The 25386-nt window shown below is 45.0% G+C and overlaps 1 long non-coding RNA gene across 1 annotated transcript in view; it reads right to left on the bottom strand.

Annotated features, from left to right (window-relative positions):
• Positions 1 to 24367, bottom strand: part of LOC133352729 (uncharacterized) — a 50422-nt gene extending 26055 nt beyond the window's left edge. The window contains exon 1 of the long non-coding RNA XR_009756294.1: positions 24231 to 24367. This is a non-coding gene — a long non-coding RNA (uncharacterized LOC133352729). The remainder of the gene's footprint in view (positions 1 to 24230) is intronic.
• Between the last annotated feature and the right edge of the window lie 1019 nt (positions 24368 to 25386).

The following is a 25386-nucleotide window of genomic DNA, read 5'->3' as shown; positions in this document are numbered from 1 at the left end:
GACCTGTGTTTGCCACCTGTTGCATCTAAAACAGGACGTGTCCTCAATTGTCTGTTGTTAACTTCACATTTCTATTCACTGTTTAACCAAAGCGGGTGTCCGCTTTTTTGTTGTATTATCGTTTGGATGAGGTTTTATATCCAGCTGAGCGGCACAGCAGAGGAGTGAGCGGCTTGCCGGGTCGCCCACCTCTAACGTACACGTAATCTGGGAGAAATAGTGCGAAGAATATATCACAGTACCAGCGTGGGAGAGAACCGCGTGGAAGTGCATTGCCTTGAGTGGGATGCCGTTACATAACTGACAAATATCAGGAATTGTCAGGTGCCCGGATGACTCACAGACCTTCCAGGCGAGATTTTCTCCCCTTAGGCGTTAACTATTAACTATTTAATGTTTTTATTTGACCATGTAAGGCCCACTGAGCAATATAACTCGTTTACAGAAGCGACCTACCTATCACAAATGATAGCTCAATGAAGTGGCTTATCACGTGGATATGTATAGCAGCCACACACTTCTAAACACATGTTCATTCTAAATGTGGAGGGGAAAACCGGAGGACTTGGAGAAAAATCTACACGACCACGGGGAGAACACGCAAACTCCAAATATACAGCAGGCGTCAGGGTCGGGATGGAACCCACGATCTCCTGTATACCAGGCGAGGTAGTTAACATCTCGCCATCGTAAAGATGATGCAATATAAATATCAACTCCAAATATACAGCAGGCGTCAGGGTCGGGATCGAACCCACGATCTCCTGTATACCTGGCGAGGTGGTCAACATCTCCTAACCACCGTGATTATGATGAGAGAGAGAGAGAGAGACACCGCAAACTCCAAATATACAGCAGCAGCAGGCGTCAGGGTCGGGATCGAACCCACGACCTCCTGTATACCAGGCGAGGTAGTTAACATCTCCTAGCCACCGTGATTATGATGAGAGAGGGAGAGACACTGCAAACTCCAAATATATAGCAGCAGCAGGCGTCAGGGTCGGGATCGAACCCACGACCTCCTGTATACCAGGCGAGGTAGTTAACATCTCGCCACCGTGGCGCCCCAACACAGGGTGGCTACCTACCTAGCGCCTTGCAATCGGAAGGTTGTGAATTCATAATAACACCACCCACCCTCCCTTTTGGGTGAATGCATTGCGTGCCGCTTTGTGAAGGGGGAAAGTCAACGGTGTTTGTCCAACAATTAAAAGACTTTCGTCTGCCCCTTGAATGAGGGATTTCCACCACCGGCTCAGGGCTATGAACAAGAAGTTGGTGGGTGCTCTTGGTGGTGAAATGTGCCGTGTAAGGAGGTACGCGTGCACTCCTTACTGCGGTGGGCGTTCGTTGTGCAAACATCCGCAATGGGGCAGCTTGACATCACTTAATTTGTTTTTGTTCAGAGGAAACACAAAAGACGGGAGCGGTTTTGTTCATGGAATTGGTTGCGACTGATGTACCAAAGACAAGGGTGCATTCAACGATGCTTCACTCACTCTGTCGGTTATATAATTATACTTTGCGCTCTGAACCTATTTAGTATTCGTGAAGAGTTGTAAGGGTTTTGGACAAAATCGCACAAATTAGTACAATGGAGCGATTGAGTTTATCATCCTTCCCTCGTGTACACAAGGGGCGCGAGCTAGAACAGAGTGCATCACAGACAAGAGCAGTTTAATTTTAGATTTGAAGCTTTCGTGACTGCAAGGATTCATATTGTTAGGTTTTTTTCGGTAAAGTCACGTAGGTAAAACATTTTAATTAATAAAAGTAAAATAAAATAAAAATAAAAATCACGACGTTTCGATTGCAACACAAGCAATCATCATCAGGTATAAATGCAATAGCAACAAGAAATTCTAACCAGAAAAACTATAGACATACATATAAGCAGACAGATATCACCAATATACATAGAGAGTAACACAGGTACAGAGAGGGAGATCGTCTCTGTTGCTATTGCATTTATACCTGATGCTGATTGCTTGTGTTGCAATCGAAACGTCGTTATTTTTTAAATTTTTTTCTTTTACTTTTATTAATTTTAAATTTTTACCTACGTGACTTTACCGAAAAAACCTAAGAATAAGAGCAGTTTACATCATCACTCATTGTGTTAGGCGAATCACATTTTTTAGGGGGCTCTGTGTCATGAATCTTTGTATGCCCCCCCCCCTCACCGCCCTCTTAAACAAGGTGACACTGCGGGGTTGCACCATTGGATTAATATATGTCAAAAAAAAATCGGTTTTCAAATTTTCTATTTCACGGGTTTCCCGCATCGCCTTAGGTAGCCGCCATTAGCTGCTTCGTTCGTGTGCCGTTTTGTAATTAATATAATTCTCAAATTGAATCGCGACCCTGAATTTTCTAACTTCGTGGAATCTTGAGCAAAAGGAATCTAGCGGGGGTGGGCGGGGATGTGAACCGCTTTAATCCTCCGTTATTTATTCTACCAAATGTTTCGTAATGCTGCATTGAGCAATGGGGTTGTATGTCTTTCAGTGCGCATCGACTCGTGGGTAACTCTTCGTAGGCCAATTTAAGACCGTTCATATGGAAACATTATTTTAGAATACGTTTCTATCAGGACCTCGTGCTTGTATAGTGCATTCTACAACTATTAATCACTTGATCTCTCCAGCCTCTCTACCTCTGTGCTGTGAAGAAGGGCTATTGCCAGAAACGCGTCCTGTTATACTTTATTTCCTCTTAGGGGGCAGTGTTACTAATGAACGTGTTGAATTTTTGTTATGAATATATATGACTCTTTTTATTTTTTTCAAAATCGCTGCTGGAGGTCGTACAAAGTATGCTTACGGGTGCTAATATATCGTGCGCCTGCAGTTCGTCATAATTTACAGCAGAAAAGCAGAAACCATTATAAAAGAATTGTCGCTTGGGAGGAGAGCCTATTTATCCACATAAAGGGGTGTGTGTGTGTGTGTGCGCGCTTCCGTTATCCGCGGTGTGTCGACATTTCCTATCAGGAGGCAAAACCTCAGTGCAATGGGCCCCTTAAGGCATAAGGACCACCCATTAACCAAGGAGACAAAACACACCTCCGAGTCGAGGCAGTTTATATTGGACACTGTCGTTCCGTGTCCTGCGTGCAATGCATCACCTTTTCCCAACAACGGAAATGCACTCTAAGGCGGCGTTTTCCCTTTATTTAAATATTTCTTCCAGAATTCACAGCATCTCGTTTGCCGCGTGTCCCCGCTGATGGAATATGATGCAGTGCCATTACAGATATGAGTTTCATTTGTTACGTAAAAAAAGCGTCATAACACGTTAAATAACGTATGCGTTGGCACCGCCACCTTATTACCCACACAGAAATCCGTTTCGCCCACGCAATATTTTATCATTTTGTTCTTGCCTTTGTCACCAATTCTTTGTACGTTTGCTTTATGCACATTTTTTTTAGTTTAGAGTTCTAAACATTGAATTTATTCGCACTTTTTAAAATTACTTTTTTTGAAACAAAGAATGTTACCGGCAGCAGTGGATATACTATGTTTTGTGCAAATGGAATGTTTGACAAAATTACCGTTGCACTGCATGCAGGTGCAGTAGCTCTCCGTTGCGTCAGCGGGTTGTGCCGAGTGTTTTTTGGCATGATGGCCAACGTTTCGCTCCGTGTCCTGAGAGCTTCTCCACGACCTCGACTTGCCGTTCGCTCGGAGATCAAAACCGTCGATGGTGCAACCTTGGCAGCGGTGGCTTAGCTTGTAGAGCTACGGTGTGTAAGAAAGTCGTGGTCCAGCCTCGTTTAGCTCTCCCTGCTAATGCCCAAGTCAAAGTACCGATGCACGCTGCCGTTATTTAATGATTAGCACACTGGACATTGCAATCCAGAGCTCTCCAGTTCGATTCAGTAACTTGGTGCAGTAGTTGAAACAAAAGGCAATTTTCTAGAAACCCTTCGCCTCTATCCACTCATCAGCATCGACAGGTCTCCCACCTTTAGTCAGTTGGCAGGCCACTTGTCGTGGGGTAAGTTATGGGTTACCACTTCCAAAACATGTGTGGGGCATGGAAGAATAGGCCAAAATTTCCTCTAGAAGGTTGTCTCTAGAGATCTGTCTGGTGGAGGTACTTTTGCCAAGCAGTGGCTTGAAAAAGTAAATTCAGAATTACATCTTCACCTTTACCAAGCTACTGCGGCATCTCGCTGCGGTCGAAAGATGTTAACCACCTCGCCTGGTATACAGGAGGTCGTGGGTTCAATCCCGACCCTGACACCTGTATATTTGGAGTTTGCTTGTTCTCCCCGTGGTCGCGTGGATTTTTCTCTGGGTCCTCCGGTTTTTCCCTCCACATTTATAAACAAAATTCGTTTCGAATACTTGGCTGCTGTAAATTTCCACACGATAAGCCACATTGTTGAGCTACATTTGTGGCCAATTTGCGTCTGAAAAAAAACTATATAGCTCAGTGGGCCTTACCTGGTAAAATAACCAAAATATCTTAAGAGTTTAATAGTTCTATACGTCTCCTGAATGGGGCACGGTTGTCATATTATCGGAGCTTGGGAAGAGCGATGCCGGGAGAGAAATCACCTCATTGACAAACATCGTCGTTGCTGTTATCTTTTTGTGATAGTTTAGGAGTTCTGGGATCAAGTCTAGGTTGGGACATACATACATGGCCACGACCCTTCAGGGATTTTATATGGGCCAGGGATATATTGCAGCGGCGGTTGGCCCCTCCGCATGCCCCTCATCGCCGCATGACCTCCGTGTAAACTCAGTCCATTCATTTCAAACCTACCGCGTGCCCCGAAGGGAGATGAACTCCAGGACGACTGTCATCATTGAAGCCATCCTTCTGGTGGCCTTGTCCTCAGGGTGAAACGGTCGTCATGTGTCACGGAGTGTTTTGATGGCCTCAGATGGTTTTGCAACAACAACAAAACGAAAGATACTTGAATAATCGATTCCATCTTGCCGTCTTCCAGTTGCCATTTGCACTCAATTTGCCCGTACCTAAAGCTGATAGAGACGACGACTTGTTAATGTGCACGTGAATGTGCGGATGTTCCACCGTTGCGTGGGTCGTGGGGGGATTGTGTGGTCACATTTTATTTTATCACGATGGTCAGTGCCGGTTCGTGAAGAAAGGAAGCATTGATGTGGGAGCAGAGTACAGTACAGAAATGGATTTTGTTCTGCTGTCCACAATACAGGTAGTCCTCTATTTACGACGGAGATGCGTTACGACGACCCCATCGTAAGTCAAAAATATCGTAAGTCGAAGATGGCCCAGTCTACCCAGGAGTCTTAAAGAATTGTGATAGTTTAGCAAAACAGATCAATTATCAGCACCGTACTGTATAAACTATATACTGTACGTATTAATTAATTACAATACTGTATTGCACAGTAAAATGTAAAGTAAAAAAAAGGTAAATTCTTAGCCAACCTCTATGAACTGCAATTTCATAGGAATTTTTTTCTGGAAGCAATCCTATCTGCATCACACAAGGCAGCGTCCCAACGTACAGTATCGTACCTCGTACGCTGCTGCGTTTGACTGCCACGCGAAATTTTTCATACTTTACAATTTTGTCGTATCGCTATCGCCATCGTAAGATTGAAATATCGTAAGTCGGACCATCGTAACTCGGGGACTATCTGTATAGGCCCACAGCAGCCTATATCACATCTGTATTTTGCATTGGGCTTGTACATCCAGGCACCATGCAGGCTTAAAATGAGTGATTTACAGTTTTAAAGTTTGCATTATGTAAACATATTATATGGTAGGAGAGGGGGGGGGGTACAGAGGGTAGCCTACTACACTCTGTACCAGAGGTCGCAACGGGTTTTGATTCCTTAACCGTACCCGTACCCGGCCGCACCAGGGTCGCAAACGGGCCGTACCCGTACCCTACCCGTACCCGGCCGGGTACGGGTAGGGTACGGGTATCCGGGTACCTGATTGCGACCTCTGGGATGAAGCCATGTTGCAGGCGCGGGTGAGTTGATTCTAGGAACTTGAATTGTGAGAAGAGACAAGACGTTGGGAAATGAGTGACAAACGGTGACTCACCAGTGACTCACGGCCTACTCGTACCCGTACCCGGCCACACCAGGGTCGCAAACGGGTACCCGTACCCGGCCGGGTACGGGTAGCCGGGTATCAGGTAGGGTACGGGTATCGGGTACCCGGTTGCGACCTCTGCTCTGTACCCTGTGACCTAAGTTTGATTCCCGGCTACAGGTGACGTCACTGACGAGTGATGTCCGAATGCGTGCCAGAACCCTGTGCCCACTTCACCAACATGCATTGACCAGCGTGGTGAAGTATGGCCAAGCAATTCCTTTGACTGCGACGGCATGGTTTAGATCGCGTTATTTATAAATGTGTCGTAACCCTCCACCACCCGACACGGCCAATCAGTAAAAAAGTGTCACGTTGACAAAAGACAAATAGTTCACTGCTTTAGCCCACCGGTGTGTTGAAGCGTGAAACCACAACATTTACAATTTGAGTACGACGTTTCGCTGGTAATTGCATCCAGCATCATCGGGCAATTCGCCAGAAGCCTACGTGTTAAACTGACCTTTATACAGCTGTAGATTGTCATTTTGAATGTTGTTAATGAGAAAATACTTACCATGGTAAATGTGCCATGAGTTTGATGATGCATACACAGGGTCAGATTCACACGCGGCCCAAGGCGCCCTCATGCCAAGACGGCCTTCAATATATGTACACTTTTAAAATATAATATTGTAGATACCCTAAAAACTACAACAGCCCCTGAGGCCTCGTCAAACTTAATCTGGCCCGACACATCCACGCCATTCTGTGTTAAAACCGAGTTATTTGAGCTGTGAATGAATACATTTATTGAAACAGGAAAATATTTGCATGTCTAAAAATCATAATATAGTTTTACCGTGTTTTCTCAAAAGAAGCCACTCGGTTGAGATGAATTTCCCGTAAAACATTGCAAAGTTATATCGTTATTGGGAGAGACCAACGCATCACCATAATAACATAATTGATTGTTTATTATCGTAAAGCATTCTCCCACGTGACTCTGCGATAAATGTGTTCACACCGCAGGTGATTGCGTTGAGTTCATCGTCACCTCGTGCTTGATTTCATTTCCAAAGTAATCAGTGTCGTTTTAAATGTTGACATTTTTGAAAACAACGGTCGGGTACGTTAAATTTCCGCCGTTTTAATAAGCACAAAGTATTCAGTTTGTTTTATGGAATCAAATATAAAATGCGCAGTGCTGCACAGAATGGTCTGAATGGCATTTTTTTGATGGAATTTTTTCGTATCTTTCCCCAAGTTTTTTTTATCCTCATTATGCTGTTGACATGACTTGACGAGGCAAAGGATCCATTCAGTTATCTTTCAGTGCAGTACTTTATTTAAAAAAAAACAGCCCATGAAAGCAGATAGTACTCCTTAAAATGACCTCTTTCCCATACAATAGGGGACAGCACTTTCTCATCAACTCTACCACTGAGAGTAATGTTTGTTAGATTACAGTCAAACTGACATATACAATTCGAATAGCTGGAATTTAGCCAAAATTAAGAGCAGTGCCAAAGTTAGCGCTTATTTGCAGCCATGCTGAGACCATTGTCAACCCGTTACACTTGAGAACCTGTTCTTATTACATTATTTGGTGATATAATCACAGTCAGCAGTGCCAGTTCAGCACTCTCATGTTTGGGCCTCCAGGTCACCCACAAAGAGGCGACACGTGTTGCACACTCGAAATGAAGGACGTGGGCAGGTGCTCAAAATCGAGGGCAAACACATTTATTGTGGTGAATCTGTAAAATGCAACAGCACGTGTGCCACACGCAGCAATCCTCAACCGAGTCGCCATTAACCACGTGGCTGGTGTACAAGTCCGGTTAATCAATAACCCTGCCAGCCACTCACAGGCCCAGCTCAGTTATCGCATGCTGGTGTACGCACGTGCATTGATGTACTGCACAGCACATAAGGACTTTCACAAAACCACACTTTACTCCCTTGCTGCACGAGGAAATAATTAAACGAGTGGTCCATTCCTAATGTGCCACACGTAGCACCTGCGAATGCTTTTTACGACAACAACTGGCTACCCAGTGTCATCTGTTTAAGCGGTCACATTCTTCTGATGAGATACAGAGAAGCCAAACAGGTTGCCCAACGTCGAAATTGCTGCTGTAAACGCATTGGTCTCAAAGTTCCAAACACGAATGCAGCAATATGTGGCTTTGTAATTGGCAAACCAGACAATTGTATGTTTACATATTATGTAATGTAATGTGTATGTACATAATGTGCCGCAAGTCGCATGCTATCCGATGCCCATTTTCCATGAAAATGTTCCGGTCATCTGCTTTACTAACAATGGGGCAAATTGGCAAAACGTTGAGTTTAGTATGTTGAACCTAGATATAAATCCGGGCCGTCATGTGTCTGTGGAATTCAGTTACACAGTCTTTAGTGAACGTGTACAGAATGGCAGGGAGATAGAGATGGGAATTATTGTTGCAAATTAAGGACCGCTTGTGCAAGATTAACCTGGTAAAAAATTAACCCGTAAAAACAAAGTTTTTCACTATAAATCCTTTATATGCGTGGCGGCTAGAGTCCTCTCGTCCTCTTGCTTGAGATGGCTGCCACCTATGGGTCAGATGATTGCCTGCCACCATTAAGCAATTGGTAATTAAATACAATTTATTTTTTCCTAAAAAGTGTAAAATTTAGGAAAAAAAATTTCATGAAAATAAATTGTCACGCACAACGAGTCTGTGTGCAAAATGTCAGCTCGATTGGATCACGGGAAGTGGGTTAAAAAACGACCGAAAGATTTGCACGGTCGTAAGCGCGCAAGCAAGCAAGTGAACTTCATATAAAGGATTTAAAAATACACGCATTCCATGCTCGCATTGATTTCATTTCAAAACGGCATTAGTGCAATATTTAGTGAGTTTGCATTTTAAAAGGTAAATGCGCAGCCCTGCAAGTTCCTGCTCACGCCACTGCTGACAGAAGGACCTCTACTCAAGGGATCTCTAGAGGGTCCTTCTAGGGGGTGTTTTGGCCTACTCTTCTACCGCACGCGAAGTACCGATCGATCATACTGCTGAGTGGATATGGGAACGGGGAATGCAAAGCCTTCCCCATTGCTTCAACTGCCGCGCCAGGAGCAAAGAACTGAACTGGACACACCTGGATTGCAAGGCCAGTGTTCTAATCATTACACCACAGCAGCATCCCAACGTCGTATTTTCAAAATAAAATTGCCGTACAATCAGATTAAACAAAATAATCCAAATACTTTAGACATGTCTTTGAATTGTTGTTGTCGATCGTGAGAAAACATGAAAAAAGTGTTTGCACTCTTCTTATATAATGTCACTTTTGAAGAACAAGTTTAAAATTGCTATCGCCCAATTATTGTGCAGCTGGTCTGTAATGGAAACAGTCATTGTTATTTTGTCATTCGTAAGGGGACATGGAAGTTTCTCGCTGTGATCAAAATGACTGTCAGTCGCTGTGATGCATCTGTGAAGTTTATTTATTTCTTTCCTTTGTATTTATTTATACACACCTATCCACGGATGTGCTGCGTTAACTAGCTTTTTGGGCGACTGTGTGCTGTAGGTCATTGTTAGTGAGGAAATGCTCAGTTACACGAAAACAGCAAAAACATAATACAAACTCACAAGATTTTCTTAGTTCTTTCGGTAAAGTCACGTAGAAGGGAGATAATAAAATAATAAAAATAAAACATTAAAATAAAAATTCTCACGACGTTTCGGCCACAACACAAGCAGCCGTCCTCAGGTGAAGAAACAGAGCTGTCGGAAAGACAGCGTCCGATAGTTCTGTTTCTTCACCTGAGGACGGCTGCTTGTGTTGTGGCCGAAACGTCGTGAGAATTTTTATTTTTATATGTTTTATTTTTATTATTTTATTATTTCCCTTCTAAGTGACTTTACCGAAAGAACAAGAAGATGAATCCCTGCAGTCACGAAAGCTTTAAATCGAAAATTAAACCCACAAGAGTTTAATAGACTCCATAATCGAGGTATTCGGGTTAGATCGCGTAGACACAGCCAACTAGTAAGGGTTGTCACGTAAACAGAACGTGGCCAATTCGTCACGAGTACAGCAACACCGGTGTGTTGGAGAGCCAAGCCACAACATTTACAATCTGAGTACGACGTTTCGCCAGTAATTACAACTAGCTTAATCAGGCGACAGACATATTTGTGGAGAAGGCGTAGATGTGCTGACCACGCTTCTGCGCTCTTGCACCACGTGGGTGGAGGGCAGGATATCGAGGCAATTTACATTGTGCATTAAGCGAGCCCTTTGAACTTATCCTTCCTGTCTATTGTGTATGGACCACACTGAACCGCGCTCGAACACAACACGGCAGATGCCCGTACACATTCCATCAATGTAAGATCAAAGAATCGCCCGACTGCGACTGCGGAGAAGTCCAAACCATCAAGCACATCACCGACGGATGCTCCATCCATGCACATCCTGGCGGGAACGCTGATATCCAGTGTGTCAACCACATAATTGGTATAAGGACGATGAGCCTTTGCATTCATTTATGGCGATCATTAAGATAAATTTAAAACTGTTGCTTTTCACAATGCCATACGAAATAATAAAAATGCGTGTGTATTAAAATAGTCGTATCAACGGTAATCCCTATTGAAGTATGCTGCCCTTTGTAGGCATGCATTTACAACATGTATTGTAATGTATTATTTGATGATTCGCTTCCATGCAGCACTCAGGCGGTAGCTATCCGAATGGTTAACGTTTTTTTTACTTCTTTAAATTTCGATAGATTCTCTAATTAGTCTTGGCCAGTAGTAGCTAGTTTTGCACAGAGCTTCAACATGATCAAAATCAATTGTGGCACGCGTGTTCTGCTACTGCTGACAGTTGTATTTGGGAGTATCTCATATTTCTCTGATGTTTTTTTTGTCTCGTGCTGATCATCCGCCCTGTTTGCCCAACGTAACATTTACCACACGTGCAGTTAATCCTGTACACACGACCACAAAAAAATGAAATCACGCATATCAATTTGAGTGTCCCTGGCAGCTAATTGAATGTCATTAAAAAAAATCCGATTCAACTACCTTTGTTTTTAAAGCCCCGAGACCAATATCAGCTCAAGGAGGAAAACGGTGGAGAGAGAGAGAGAAGGGACACTGTAGAGAGAGAGAGGGGGATGAGGAGGGATCAGGCGATGATGGGTGGAGGAGCGGAGGGTTGTAATTCCGTGGGAGAGTGGTGAGGCCTGGGATGGGGGCGACCGTGCGGACGAGGTGAGTGCATGAGTGCATTGGCAGGGAACGAATCGGAAAACGGCCCCGCGGCAGTGCGAGATTGGAGGCTCGCGGGTGCCTATCAGACTGGGGGGGGGGACATCAGTGACGAACTGTAACCTTGAAAAATTAGATAAATCGGCGGTAAATTAAATGAGGTTGTCATTGGCGAGAAACTCCAAGAAGGAGGAGAAGAAGATGCATGGGGCAGCAACCGCCCTGACGGCTGCGGATATTTTAAGAGAAGTATCGAGGCATTTAAGCGCGAGTGCTTGTACAGCGTGTGTCTATTACATTGTGCGGTACCACCCAAATGGCGTGCATGCATTTCCCTCTGTCAATACACCGCTGTGTGAGGGCCCCCACGCAAGAACGTGGGTTATGGGCAACTTTGGGCCGTACTCCGCCACGGGTTGGTGAAGGTGTGGGAGCATTGACGTGGGCGCGTAGAAGCGGAGTACAACAATGTCCTTTTGCTGCTTTGCCCTCTGCTGCCCAGCACATATCTCCACCTGTACTCAATGCATGGTGGTCACCCATCCAGGCTCAACCCTTGCTTGCCATGCGATATCTGATTAGATCGGGCGCGTTCCCTGCGATGTGGTGGTCGTGTCTGTTTGCAACGTAATGTGATGGTGCCTCACCGGGCATGCGATGATTTGCCTTAAACTTTTATTTTTTAGAGTTTGATTCATCATAATGTCTAATTATACAATTCTGTCTTCTTTGAAGGGTTTTGTTCGCTCATTAGTTTAAATCTAACATCGACATAAAATTCTCATTTCATTTGAATCAACCATGACTAAAATCGATTCTCATCGTAATGGCACGATGCACGTGGTTCAGGGAATGGCGAGAGGCAAATCCCATCATGGAATACGTAAATAACTAGATACCCACTCACCGGGTCGCGAGTTCGAAGGGCTCGCGAGGAGCTTTCACGGGGGCAGCCGACGGAGGGTAACGACAATCAGATTTGAAGGTGGAGAACTTTCTCAGAGCTGTCAATCCGTACGGTTTACCCCGTATTCTTGTACAGGGAAAAATTGAGTTTTCAGGTCCATGCGGCTTACAGCCGTTTCAATACGGGCACAAATAATGTTTTTGTCTATTTGTTTGTGTGTCTCCCTTTGTGATGGGTCTTTGTAGGATGAACGTTGAGATGTATAAGGGGCACGGGATGACCAATAAGGTCTGGATTTGTCTGTAATAAGGTAGGGCACTGATAAGGGATTGACAGATATGCATTCACGGCAATTGGTCGTCAGGGAATCCTGAATGGAAAATGGAGGGAGGGGGGGGATCTATTGGGTAACCGTGAGGAGAAATGAAAATGGGATTTGGTTCAGAGTCATAGAAAGTTCTGGAAAGGATGCGGATGCTTTGTGGAATGAGTGCAAAAATAGATTGTAAACAATGAATTGAAGCATCGTTACACGCCTAGCATATGCGTAAATATTCAAAACGCTGCACCACCGTTCCTGCTGGTTATTAATCGCCGCGTCAATCAATGCTCGTTGCGTCTCACGTCTCGAGATTAAATGTACACAGTACATTAATTCACTTAAAATGAACGCCAAAACCAAACGGCGAACGCGTGCACGCAGCAATGTGAGATAATAACAAGTGACAACAACAACAACAACAACATATATATAAACAAAACAAATTCTAAATCCACGTACAAAAACGAGCCGACGCATAAATAAACCGCATGCAGAGAATGCCACGTGGCGGCTGATCTACTAAAAAGGTCACCGGATTTGTATTCCAAGGCGAACGGTGGTGCCTTTGAAGGTCAAAACGAGAGTTTTCACGTCCAAACCATCGCTCAAGCCTTCTATCCGTGTGCACGGAGGAAAGAATGTCACCCGTTTTGGGTCACTGGACTTTGAGCGTACACTGAGAAGGCGGATATTTAGGGGGGCGCGTGGGGGGGGGGGCGTGGGGGGGGCGTGGGGGGGGGGGTTGCCCGAGTTTAAATTATTTCGTTTATTTTTTTTCTCGTAAATACTTTTTCGCTCTCTCTCTCTGTCTTAAAAGCAATATCGATCTCGGGAATTGTGGAGTGTCTGGGGAATAAGGTGGTTGCCCTGAGAGATGTATCCATCGAGTGAAGTGAAAAGGGGTTCGGACCTTAGCTTACCACGCTCCTCCGGTGGTTGTATCCAGGCAGTCACAATTCATCGTCTCGCCGTCGATGACATGTTGCCAGAGTGTTCGAAAAGGGCAGAAACAAAAATATAAAAAAAATCCCTCTCTTCCTCCCTCCCTCCCTCCCCTACCTCCCTCCCCTCCCCTTCCTCCCCTCCCCTCCCTCCAACCCAAACAAAGAAAACCCAGGGAAAAGTCTTGGGTTTATAAAAATAAAAAATCACCTATGCACACAGTGGAGTTCACGTGTTGCTTGTTGCACGTGAAATGCACTTTGCGGCGGTCGGACGAAGGGATTTGCCGTCACTGTGCGTGTCGTCGGTTGGCCAGACAACCACCGATCTTGTTTGGGGTACGACTGAAAGAGACGGTGAAAAAAACTAGATAAAGTTGGACCCAAAAAAAATCACGGGGCGCGTTTGAGCACGTGTCGTCTTTCATCCGTTGAACAGAGCGATGTCCACTTACGCAGCCGTGCCAGCGCAGTCGGCTTCGGTGCTGAGTTGGTAACCCGTAGTGGCGTTCGTTCAATATAATTAGGGCACGGTGGGGTTGTTGAGGAAGAGCCGTCGAGTAGGGGCTGTCAGTACTACATATCGCATAACCCGCCCACTGGCTCAGCGGTAGAGCGAGCGGCTCGCAATTTGGAAGTTTGCACGCGAACATTCTGGTCGAGAGTTGACTCAAATCCATCAATCCACCCGGGTTGCTAAAATAGGGAACCACTTTGAGGAGACGTCAACAGTGGTTGTCTTATAGACACACTCCCCCTCCCCCGTCCCGGCATATGAATGTGGAATCTCCACCACTGGTTCAGGGCGGTAAACAGAAGATGAGCACCGCTCATGTTTAAATTTCAGCCAGAAATCACTTTGACTAAATACGACGCGAAACATGTCAACAACGGTGACTAACGATAGCATTAGCAATTAACTGTTGTGTATCTGCAATCTATCTGAGAACAACGCGCAACATATTTCTAATAAGACGCCTTCAACTTCCTACCGTACGGCTGTCGCCCTGGTGGGATATTCTTCATTTGTCTCGTACTGTGCAGCCTTTGGCACTTTGTGCCATGCTTTCGTGACTGCAGGGATTCATCTTCTTGGTTCTTTCGGTAAAGTCACGTAGAAGGGAAGTAATAAAATAATAAAAATAAAACATAATAAAATAATTCTCACGACGTTTCGGCTACAACGCAAGCAGCCGTCTTCCCTTCTACGTGACTTTACCTGAAAGAACCAAGAAGATGTTCATAGACATTTACGCAGTGTTGGCTGTCTGTTACGTTCCTATTTTGCACACCAACAGGGGCACGAGTCTATGTAAAACGCGAACATTTTCTCCAATCGACAGCGAACATGCGAGTACGCACAATACTTATCACACAGACTCTCCATTCGATCCCTTACGATGAGGGTCAACGCTTGTTCAGTCCAAACGCGTTTCAGCATTACACAGCTGTGGCTGCTGATGGATGAATTTGGCACGGTTGCTACCCACCTCCACCTGCCTCGGCAAAGTTGTATGGGATGCAATCTGTCCTAGGTACTCATAACGATGTGGTCGGGCCATTGGCAAGCTTGCTTGGCGTTAATGAGAAAAACAATCCTTTTTTAAACATAACACAAGGTCCTCTTTGTATTGTGTTGTTGTTGTTTTTGTTGTTGTTGTTGTTTTTGTTGTTGCTGCTCGCGGTGTGTTAATGGCAATGAGGCAAATGGGTCACTTGAATCCGATGATTAGAAAATGTCCCAGAAAGTCCATGAAATGTGTTGCACCGTTCAGAACGCATTCAGTCAGATGTGAGAAGTGACACGAAAAAAGGACGACATTACCTCACTTTTTATGAAGGTCCAAAAAATATATATCAATTAATATCTTCTTGGTTCTTTCGGTAAAGTCACGTAGAAGGGAAGTAATATAATAATAAAAATAAAACATAATAAAATAATTCTCACGACGTTTCGGCCACAACGCAAGCAGCCGTCTGTCGGGGAGACGCTGTCTCCCACCTGAGGACGGCTGCTTGCGTTGTGGCCGAAACGTCGTGAGAATTATTACGTTTTATTTTTTATGTTTTATTTGTATTATTTTATTACTTCTCTTCTACGTGACTTTACCGAAAGAACCAAGAAGATGAATCCCTGCAGTCACGAAAGCTTTAAATCGAAATCAATTAATGTATAAGATCCCCTGCAAATGAGACTTTATTAAAGTCAGAGCGCTTCATGCAGAGCTGGCTTTAGTGGTATAATATTTGTTATCTGGACTGCGATGGCAATGCATTTCATTATTGATTTAGAATGCATTTAATTAAGGTATTCTGATTAATCAGCTGCATGAATCAGGATTTTTTTTTCGCATTTTAATGACAATAATCAAAAAATGTGCTGTTAATTTTCCTAGCATTGTCCAATTTAATCTGCAATCGCTCTTTGCCTAATTTTGAGACGAAATTTAATCACGTAAAAAAACTGCTTAGAATTGTACAAAGTAAGAGTTATTTAAACAAAAATCTTTCATTGCGGTGTCTCTCTTCAGTTATATCAGAATCAAAATATGTAAGTATACTGGAGGAATCCAATTAGTTCTAAAGCTCTTTTTTCACAGATGTCCAGTTGGAGCGGGTAAGAAAGTGACAGCAACAAACAGTACACAAACATAGGAGTGCAAAGTACGAGGAAGGTAAATAAATGGCCAAAACACATACAAATAAAACTGAACTATCCTATCAGGCAAAGCCCGATGAGGTATTCAATCATATTTCAAAAGCGACCTGGCCACAAATGATAGCTCAACAAAGTGTCTTATCATTTGGACATTTATAGTAGCAAAATAATTTAAATCGTCTAAACGCATGTTTCTAAATGTGGAGGGAAATACCGGAGGACCGGAGAAAAAAAAATCCACGCAACCACGGAGAGAGAGAGAGAGACATGCAAACTCCCTATATAGAGCAGGCGTCAGGGTTAGGATCGAACCACCGACCTCCTGCATATCAGGCGAAGAAGATGACATCTCACCATTAAAGCTGTTGTTGTTGTTGAGGCTCTTTCAGTGTGGCTCTCTGTTACTGTGGACCACACATTTCTGGTCATAGTATAGATTTCAGAAACCCCATCCACGTAGGATTGATGTGGAAAGGGAGGTTGAATGGAGTCCAATGTACGATTTGAAGTCAATTGTCTGGAACCACATTGACAGGCTTCTGCACACTGTCGTTGATTGAGTGCAGGTGAAGAGAGTGGTGAGTCTGCAGTTGCCTCAATTAGCCATAACTGTCATTGATCATCATCGGCATCATCAACAGAAATGATGTATCCACTGCTGGATGATCGCCACTATGAACTGGTCGCCCGCTCTGACGTGTTACCTCCTTTTGCTCATCTTTAATCATCCATCGGCCTGCTCGCTCTTCCAGTAGGCATAGGCTGCTCAAGTGCGCTTACTTTCACGAGCAGTGCATATGATGTCTCTAAATTGTACTTTTCTTCCTTTGATTCACGTGTTGCTCTCTCTCTCTCGCTGTAGGTTCCATCTCGCCATGCTGCTCTGTGCACTTTTCAGATTGGTTTTTATTTTACCTTCATTGTCAGGGTCCTTGTTTCTGATTCATGTGTCACGGCAGTAATATGCAACTGAGCTTTTGACCGAAGGCTCATTGGTATGTTAGTATTATTTATAAAATAAACATTTTCAAATAAATTACAACTTGCACTGACTCACCTTTGTATGTCATAATTTTTATACCAGTCAGTCTTCAGTAATTACCATAGATACAAATGCTCTCTTGCATCTCACAGTTCTATCCCATCAACAATGTCTATATTTTGTTCAGCAAAATTGTTGGACAACTTTTATCTCGCTCGTATATTTTATTTTTTATCAAGCCTCTTATATTCTTCATCAATTTCAATTTCTATTATGACAATCGAAAAATTGATTAATTATGGTGGGAAAGAATTTCAACATATCTATATATATGAAAGGGAAATTTGCGAATGTCCGTCTGTTCAAAATGTTTAGCGTACTTCCCGACATGCAACAAACTTGAAATTTGCCATGTGGGTACTTTCCAGACTGTACACCATGCAAACATTATAAAAATTGACTTGTATTTTTTTTGGTGGGGGGGGGGGGCGCGCAATAATGCATATATTTTGCATGTCAAGTGAGCTGTGACGTCACATCTGTCATTTGACCCGTATGTGGAAGCGTAACGCAGTGTGCCTGCTGACGTCACGCATCTCCCCCCAACTCTCTGCTGAATTACAAATGTGTTGCAGGTGTAGGGCTGTTACAGAGGGGCTGTTTGTGTAGGGCTGTATGCATAGGATCAAACGGGTAACAAACACAGTGGGCGGGGCTCCGTCAGTACACGGGGAGGTGCCCGCAACGACGTCTGCACCGGGCGGCTTGGGGGGGCTGCCCGTGGGGGGGTTGTGATCCTCTGGGGGGGTATAAAAGGGGATGAGCCAGAGAGCTCGGGGTTGAGTCTTAGAGTTAAAGGGGGAAGACGGAAGATCGACTAGCTAGGCCCTGGACTCCCCTGGGATGCCGCCCTTGTCAGGGCCGCGCAGGACCGAGCCAGTGGCGTGGTCCCGTGAACCAGAGTTAGTACTCTGGGACTCCGGGTACCGTAGCCCGACTGACCAGTGTCGGGCCAGATAGCCTCCCCGTTAGTGGAGGACTAGGGATAGGTCAGGGGTAGCTAATAGAGTATTCCCAGCTATCCGGGTGAGGGGGCCGATACACCCCTCTAGTATTGTACGTCCGCAGTGTGACTACTTGTACAAATAAATACGTGTGCCTTACAACGGTGTCCAAGCGTCCTCAACGGTACTTCACAGGTCTAAGGCGTTCTTCGCGCAGCATTGGTTTATTATGTGGGTCGTTTACTGCCGTAGGCACCCTGAAAGTTGTGTGTGTGACGATTGTTTGAACCGGTCCTGGGCCTCCCCTAGGTCGACTCAGCCTCAAACGAGTAATCGGTGTGGTGTGTGAACATCGCCACTGGGGAGACAAAGGCGGCCGGGCGTGGTGAATCCTAGTCCCGGGCGAAGCCGGGTAGTAAAGCTAGTGTACATATATAATGTCGCTGTAAATAACCTAGGTGAGAGCATGTCTCCTGCTCTTCTGATTTTTAAGTGGTTACTTTCTACATGCAGTTTCAGTGGGACATATCTATCCATAAAAAAAAATATTTGATAATTTCTACATATATTTCTACTATTTATTTAGGCCTTGCTTTGAGAGAGCTTGGAAGACACCCACAACATGACTAAGACAAATATTTTCCTTATACCCTGTTGGAGCAAGTGCTGTTAGCGAGCACCTTCTAAGGTTGCATGGTGTATAGTGGGGTTGGCGTGGCCAACACCACAAACGGATACCTTTTTTCTCCCCTTTGCGGATGTTCACACACGGCACGAGGTAGTTATTGTTTTACGGCTGAGTCAACCGATTTGAGGCCCAGCACTTGTTCAGATATCACGTGCACACAAAGTTCCCCGAATAGCCTTGGCAGACTGTTGGGGCAAGTGCTATTAGCGAGCACCTATGAAGGCCGGCATTGCACACGAGAGCGTGGGTGGCCAGCAAAACTCCCGGCCGCCTCTGTCTCCCCAGTGGCGATGTTAACACACTGCACCAGGTACTCATTTGAGGCTGAGTCGACCTAGGGGAGGCCCAGGACCGGTTCAGATAATCGTCACTGTTGGCGGCTGTGATAAGTAATTGAACCCGGGTTTCGAGGTCCGTAGTGCAGTGCGCTACCGCTCCCCACGTGTACACGTGCACACACACATAACGCACACACGATATGTCTATAGCAGGTTAGACCTATTCAATGACTTCCCAAGGTTATGGTCTTACTTGGCTTTTGTATCATGCACAAATTATCATCCCTCCACCACTTTAGATGATGGCTCCTAATGCATTACTTGGACGTGCCTCTGTGTATAGCAAATGTAAATCCAAGAAAGTGATTATGCCACTTTGCAGTTTGGGCTTGTAGATGCAGACAGCATCCACAGTGAAACTCGAAGAAGCTATGGCGACATACAAATGAGGAAATCGTTGTGATAGCTGTGTTCATAAATGTCCACTTTTCCATTGGAAAGGATTGCTTTTTGCTGTTGAATAACCAACCGTAGACTTATCGGGAAGCTGTGCAGCCTCACCACGTAATGCTGATTTTCTGATCCTGGAAGGTTTATGATGAATATGCTGATGGTGATGATGATGAGCAATGCATCTTTATTTTGCCTGCCAATATCGCCCTCAATGCAGTAGGCGTCAGTGCACAGTACAACGGAACGGCATCGGTACCTAGTAGCATGAGAAAAATAAGAACTAAATACAATTAATAAAAGTAAAGAAACAGTTTTTTAGTGCCCGCCCCCCACTTCTTAAATTTTAGATGTTAGGGGAAGGCGAGTGTGAACAGGTGTCTAACACGAAGGCTTTCCCGACCAATATTATTCACGATAAAGTTTTTTGGGCGATTTGCCAAATCGCCCGATGATGCTGAACGTAATTACCAGCGAAACGTCGTTTTCAAATTATAAATATTGTGGATTTACTCTCCAACACACCGGTGGGCTGTAGCAGTAACTAATTGGCGCGTTGTTTACGTGGCAAATCCATTACTAATTGGCTGTGTCGGGTGGTGGAGGGTTACGACACATTTATATCTACACGATCAAACCCAAACACCTTTATCGTGAACAGGCGTGTGCTCGCACAGACCACGGAGTTGAGAGACATTCGGCGAGTTTCGGACGTCCGGTGGCAGGCAGGCGGGCGGTGTGAGTGAGTTCCAGATCTTCTTGGTTCTTTCGGTAAAGTCACGTAGAAGGGAAATAATAAAATAATAAAAAATAAACATAATAAAATAATTCTCACGACGTTTCGGCCACAACGCAAGCAGCCGTCCTATTATGTTTTATTATTTTATTATTTTATTATTTCCCTTCTACGTGACTTTACCCAAAGAACCAAGAAGATGAATCCCTGCAGTCACGAAAGCTTTAAATCGAAATTTGAGTTCCAGATGTTTGGGGGCTGTGCTCGAGAAGTCTTCGTCCCCCCCCTCCCCCAGGGTCGAGTGAACAAATCTTGGGCTGGGCAAAGTCTCTCTGAGGTCACCTTGACTTTGACTTGACAACCTTATGGTTCAGGTAGAGTACATCACTGCCATTTCAGATACGCCGTATGATGACAACGGTCCGATATGCGCACAAGTCATTATTTGACACGATCTCTCTCTCCACTGCTGGATTAAGGCATTGCCAATCCCATGCCATATCTCACAGCTGTTTAAGTATCAGAGTAAGACAATTTTCGAACGTGGACCGGGACGAAAATTATGAAACAAAGAGGTGGACGAAAGCCGGTTGGAGTGCTTCTGGAATACCAAACATGAAAACAAATAGCAGCATACCAATGTGTCAAAAACACGTTCCTTCGGAGTGGGCTGGTAGGAACTTGGTTGGGCAGCGCATTCGTGCACGACAGCCAGACAAATAACCCCTGGTGGACAGTGTGGAACCTGTTGTTCCTACCTGTATAAGTGTAGTGTATCGTGTCGTGTATAGTGTAGTGTGTAGGTTAAACATTGAGTTTTATAAGGGCACCACGGGGTGACCAGCCCCTCCCCACCCAGCCCCTCCCCACCCTCCCCTCTCCACCCAGCCCCACCCTCCCCACCCAGCCCCTCCCCACCCTCCCCTCCCCACCCAGCCCCTCCCTCCCCACCCAGTCCATCCCCACCCTCCCCTCTCCATCCAGCCCCACCCCCACCCTCCCCTCCTCATATGCACGACAGACAGACAAATAATCCCTGGTGGGCAGTGTGGAACCTGTTGTTCCTATCTGTATAATAACTCTTTGACCAGCGTATTTTACCAGCTACAGATTGCTTAAACTCTCCCCCGTCTCTGTGCACCCAGCAGTATAAACAGGTAAACCAGAGGTAGATTCGTGATTATAAGGTTTTATATCACCTTAACAAAACGTGCCAATTCGTTACTTCTTCAGCACACCGGTGTGTCGGAGAGTAAACCCACAAAATTCACATTTATGGATATTGGTCACGAAAGCCTACGTGTTAAACACAGGTAGATTGTGTGTGGTGGGGTAAAGTGTGGGCATTTGAACCTCTTTAAAGACATCTGACCGGCATGGAAGTCTCGCCCAAAATACCACTTTAGAGGTGGGCCTCTATAGCGCCCTCAAGTGGAGAGGGCCATCCGCCAGCAGTGGCTTGAGCAAGCAATTGCAGGGCTGCGCCTTCGTACATAGCCTGCCATAAATCACGGATATGGAAGCGTGGACATTGAAAGAGGTTGATATGTAAACTCATTTGTCAAGGCGCTCTGCGCCTCCCACCCAGCTTAAATACGCTGCCAAGCTTAGCAGTCTTCTTGGTTCCTTCGGTAAAGTCACGTAGAAGGGAAATAATAAAATAATAAAAATAAAACATAATAATATACAATTCTCACGACGTTTCGGCCAAAACGCAAGCAGCCGTCCTCAGGTGAAGAACAGGTCTGTCGGAAAGACAGGTTAGCAGTGTTCATTGGAGCGATGTCTTTGCCGACAGCTCTGTTTCTTCACCTGAGGACGGCTGCTTGTGTTGTGGCCGAAACGTCGTGAGAATTTTATTTTATTATGTTTTATGTTATTATTTTATTATTTCCCTTCTACACGACTTTACCGAAAGAACCGAGAAGATTGAAAGAGGTGTTAGCTACTGGAGGCGAGATGTGAAGTCGATGTCTCGTATTCATTCTAACCGGAGCTGTGTGCACGCAGCGAAAGTTTCCGTTGGGGCCAAAGTGGGGCACGAAGAGAGAAGACAAATCCCACTCAAGACGCATTTAGATGAGGATCAGCAGAGTAAATGTAATTTACGGTTAATTGGTGTGCAGCCTATTTAGATGTTAATTCCTGTTGAGTGCTGTGCCAGTGAAAGTGCTTTGAGCCACGCGGATATTATTTGTAATCCATGTTGACTTCGGCTTGACGGGGGGGGTGAATGTTTCCCTTTGTTGGTGAAGTTTACCCGTTCAGGATGCTGCGATTGCGACCGCGAAGTGAATGACGTTTGGCGCACAGTCAAACGTCGCATATCCACCCCGACCATTTAACCGCCCAGACCCAGCGCAGTAACTGTGCACGGTGGTGTGACTGTCCGTGTCTCGACACGTTCCCATGTTCACTCCTGTTCACATATCGGCCCCGGGCGAGATGGACATGCCACGTCGTTCTCCACTCTGCCCCCTACGCTCTTCACGCCGATGATCCAGAACTTCGGAGGCAAGGGTGGGGTGGATAGCGTGGACGTGTGAACCTCACAAATATCTCCCGATGGGCTGCTGTGAGGGTGGCCTGGGGGGGGGGTGGTGGTGGTGGCCGTACAGAAAGTGGGTTCGCGAGTTCGTCTGCGTCGACCTTGGAGGCTGAGCGGTTGCGCGCTCGCCGCTCGTTGCAGAGGCTCGAGGCTGGCGGCCTCCTTAATGAATTTCTGCGGGTGTTCTCACCGCAGATACAACGCGCCGCTTGCTTCAGCGTGGATGTTAACGAGGAGAAGAGCAGTCCGCGTGAGCGGTATTACAGTCCAATTTGACCATATTTGAAGCATAACTTTGCAAAATGTCTCAATTGGATATTACCGCGAATTACAATCACACCCTACTGGCAGACTATAATTTGTTTGACACGTAGGCTTTCGCTACCAATATCATCCATAATGGAGTTTTTAGGTTAGATCGCGTAAATATATAAACGTGTCGTTAAACCCGCCACCACCCGACACAGCCAACTAGTAAAACGTAAACAGAACGTGCCAATTCGTCACTAGTACAGCACATCGGTGTGTTGGAGAGCCAAGCCATACCATTAACAATCTGACGTGCAATGTTTCGCCAGTAATTACAACTAGCTTTATGAGACGACAGACAGATTTGTGGAGAAGTCCACCCGTTTCTATAATCCCTTTGAAACATTGTGCCTATGTGATAGCCTTGGATAATAAGGAAGGGTGAAAAATACCAAACGTGCACAAATTATGCATGGGGTTTTCTCGAGATACTCAAAGTTTCCTCGCACTTGCCAGGCACTCGTTAAAATCTAATTGGAAGCACATTTCAGACTCGGACCTTTATTTCAGCCGGTAAGGCCGACTGAGCGAAAACATCGCTCGAAGAAGAATAACAAGTTTAATGTAGGACCCTCCTAAAGTGTTTTTATAGAATATCGATTTGAAGCTTTCGTGACTGCAGGAATCTATACTCTTTGGTTCTTTCGGTAAAGTCACCTGGTGACGGTTGCTTGTGTGGCGATCGAAACGTCGTGATAAATTGTTGTTTTATATAACTCTCTTTGCTCTAAGTTGCGCAATAGTTTTTCGTTTGGACGGTTTCATTCCTCGAAGGATGGATGCCATCACTAAAGAAAGGTCTGATTAAAAGTGTCACAGCCCGGTAGGAATGCCAATGACAAAATCATTCAGAATGCACATGATGCCGCCCTCTAACCACTGCTCCCATCCCAACACAGTGCCACACGTACACATTTAAACACACCACACTGCCACTTCATTGAGACTTTAGCATTTGAAAATGACATCCAATAACGACGACAAGACGCGTGTTCGTGAGTTATGTCGAAGGGGGCAGTATTTGCTCTTGATTAGCGATAATTAGGAAGATATAACTCGGCGTTGCGAAGAGTCACCTGGAGTCGTGAGCCGCGTCCTCTGCCGTCTGCGTTCGTTGCCTCTCCAAACGGCGTCTTTCTCCGCGCTCGCAAGATTGGCTTTGCGGCCACCTGAGATTGCTCCGCAATGTTATTTGCCTTTGCTCTGCTTTACGATTAACTGCTCTTAATTATGAATGAGACAACAAGAACGGAGGGGGGGGATGACGGAAAGTAAAATGTGCGCGCTCGATCACGTGAAGCACGTGTGTTGCCCGCTCGTAAACGAAGATTGAGCAACGCGGAGATCAAAGGGGGTGGGGGGGGGGCGAGGATAAGGCAGCAAGACACGGAAGGCATTCGCATACAAAGCGAGAGCTCGTCAGCAGCCATCGCTGCTCGGAGGACGTGCGTGTGTAACAGGTTAAGAGGGAATGGGATGAGGCTAGTTGAACAACTTGGGGCAACAACAACAACAAGTTGGCTTAGCAAACAAGGTGATAAAAATAGCTCACGGATTAACATCTTTGTTATCCAGTCGAGTGACAGATTTCAAACGTCCGGGAGAAGTTACGGCTTCAGCCAGAGAAGTTGATCCATCGATTGTGCGTTATGTAAATGGTTGCGGATCACCGAGAGAGGCCGTTGGGCTTGTGTGTTTCGATTTAAAAGGAACAATATTATCGCGTACACGGTAATACGTTTAAAAAAATTTGGTGATGTCTCAACTTGTCACGTTGAAAGATTTTTTTTTTCATTTGGATAACGAAATGAGTGCACGTCTTCGCAACTTTCAGGTTACATTTTTTGTCGTTTTCACCATTAAATTAAGCTGCCATAGGTTTGACGTGCACTTGAATATTTTTGGTGTTTGCATTATTAATCTGACTTGTACATACTCGCTATATCCACAGCTGATTTTCTGCGTGAGATTTATAATTACGGATGTCAAACGCCTTCATCTATGTCCAGATTAAAATTGGTCGTTTTTCTTTTTGTCAACATGTCTACACAAGGCCCTATATTATTCATAACGCTTCAATTACTAATAGTGTGAATTACTAATTAAAGTGTGCTAAATATTATAATGGCTCGTGTAGACGTGTCCGTTGAAGGAAGGGAAAACGCAATGTTGATACACGGTTAATGCACTGCAACTATGAGTTTGAAAGCTGGCCACAAATAACATCAGTAG

This window comes from Lethenteron reissneri, chromosome 41, assembly GCF_015708825.2.
Source record: "Lethenteron reissneri isolate LAM-NWPU_2019-01 chromosome 41, ASM1570882v1, whole genome shotgun sequence".
Taxonomy (NCBI): Eukaryota; Metazoa; Chordata; class Hyperoartia; order Petromyzontiformes; family Petromyzontidae; genus Lethenteron; species Lethenteron reissneri.
The sequence above is the reverse complement of the archived record's forward strand: the minus strand, read 5'-3'. Positions and strand labels throughout refer to the sequence as shown.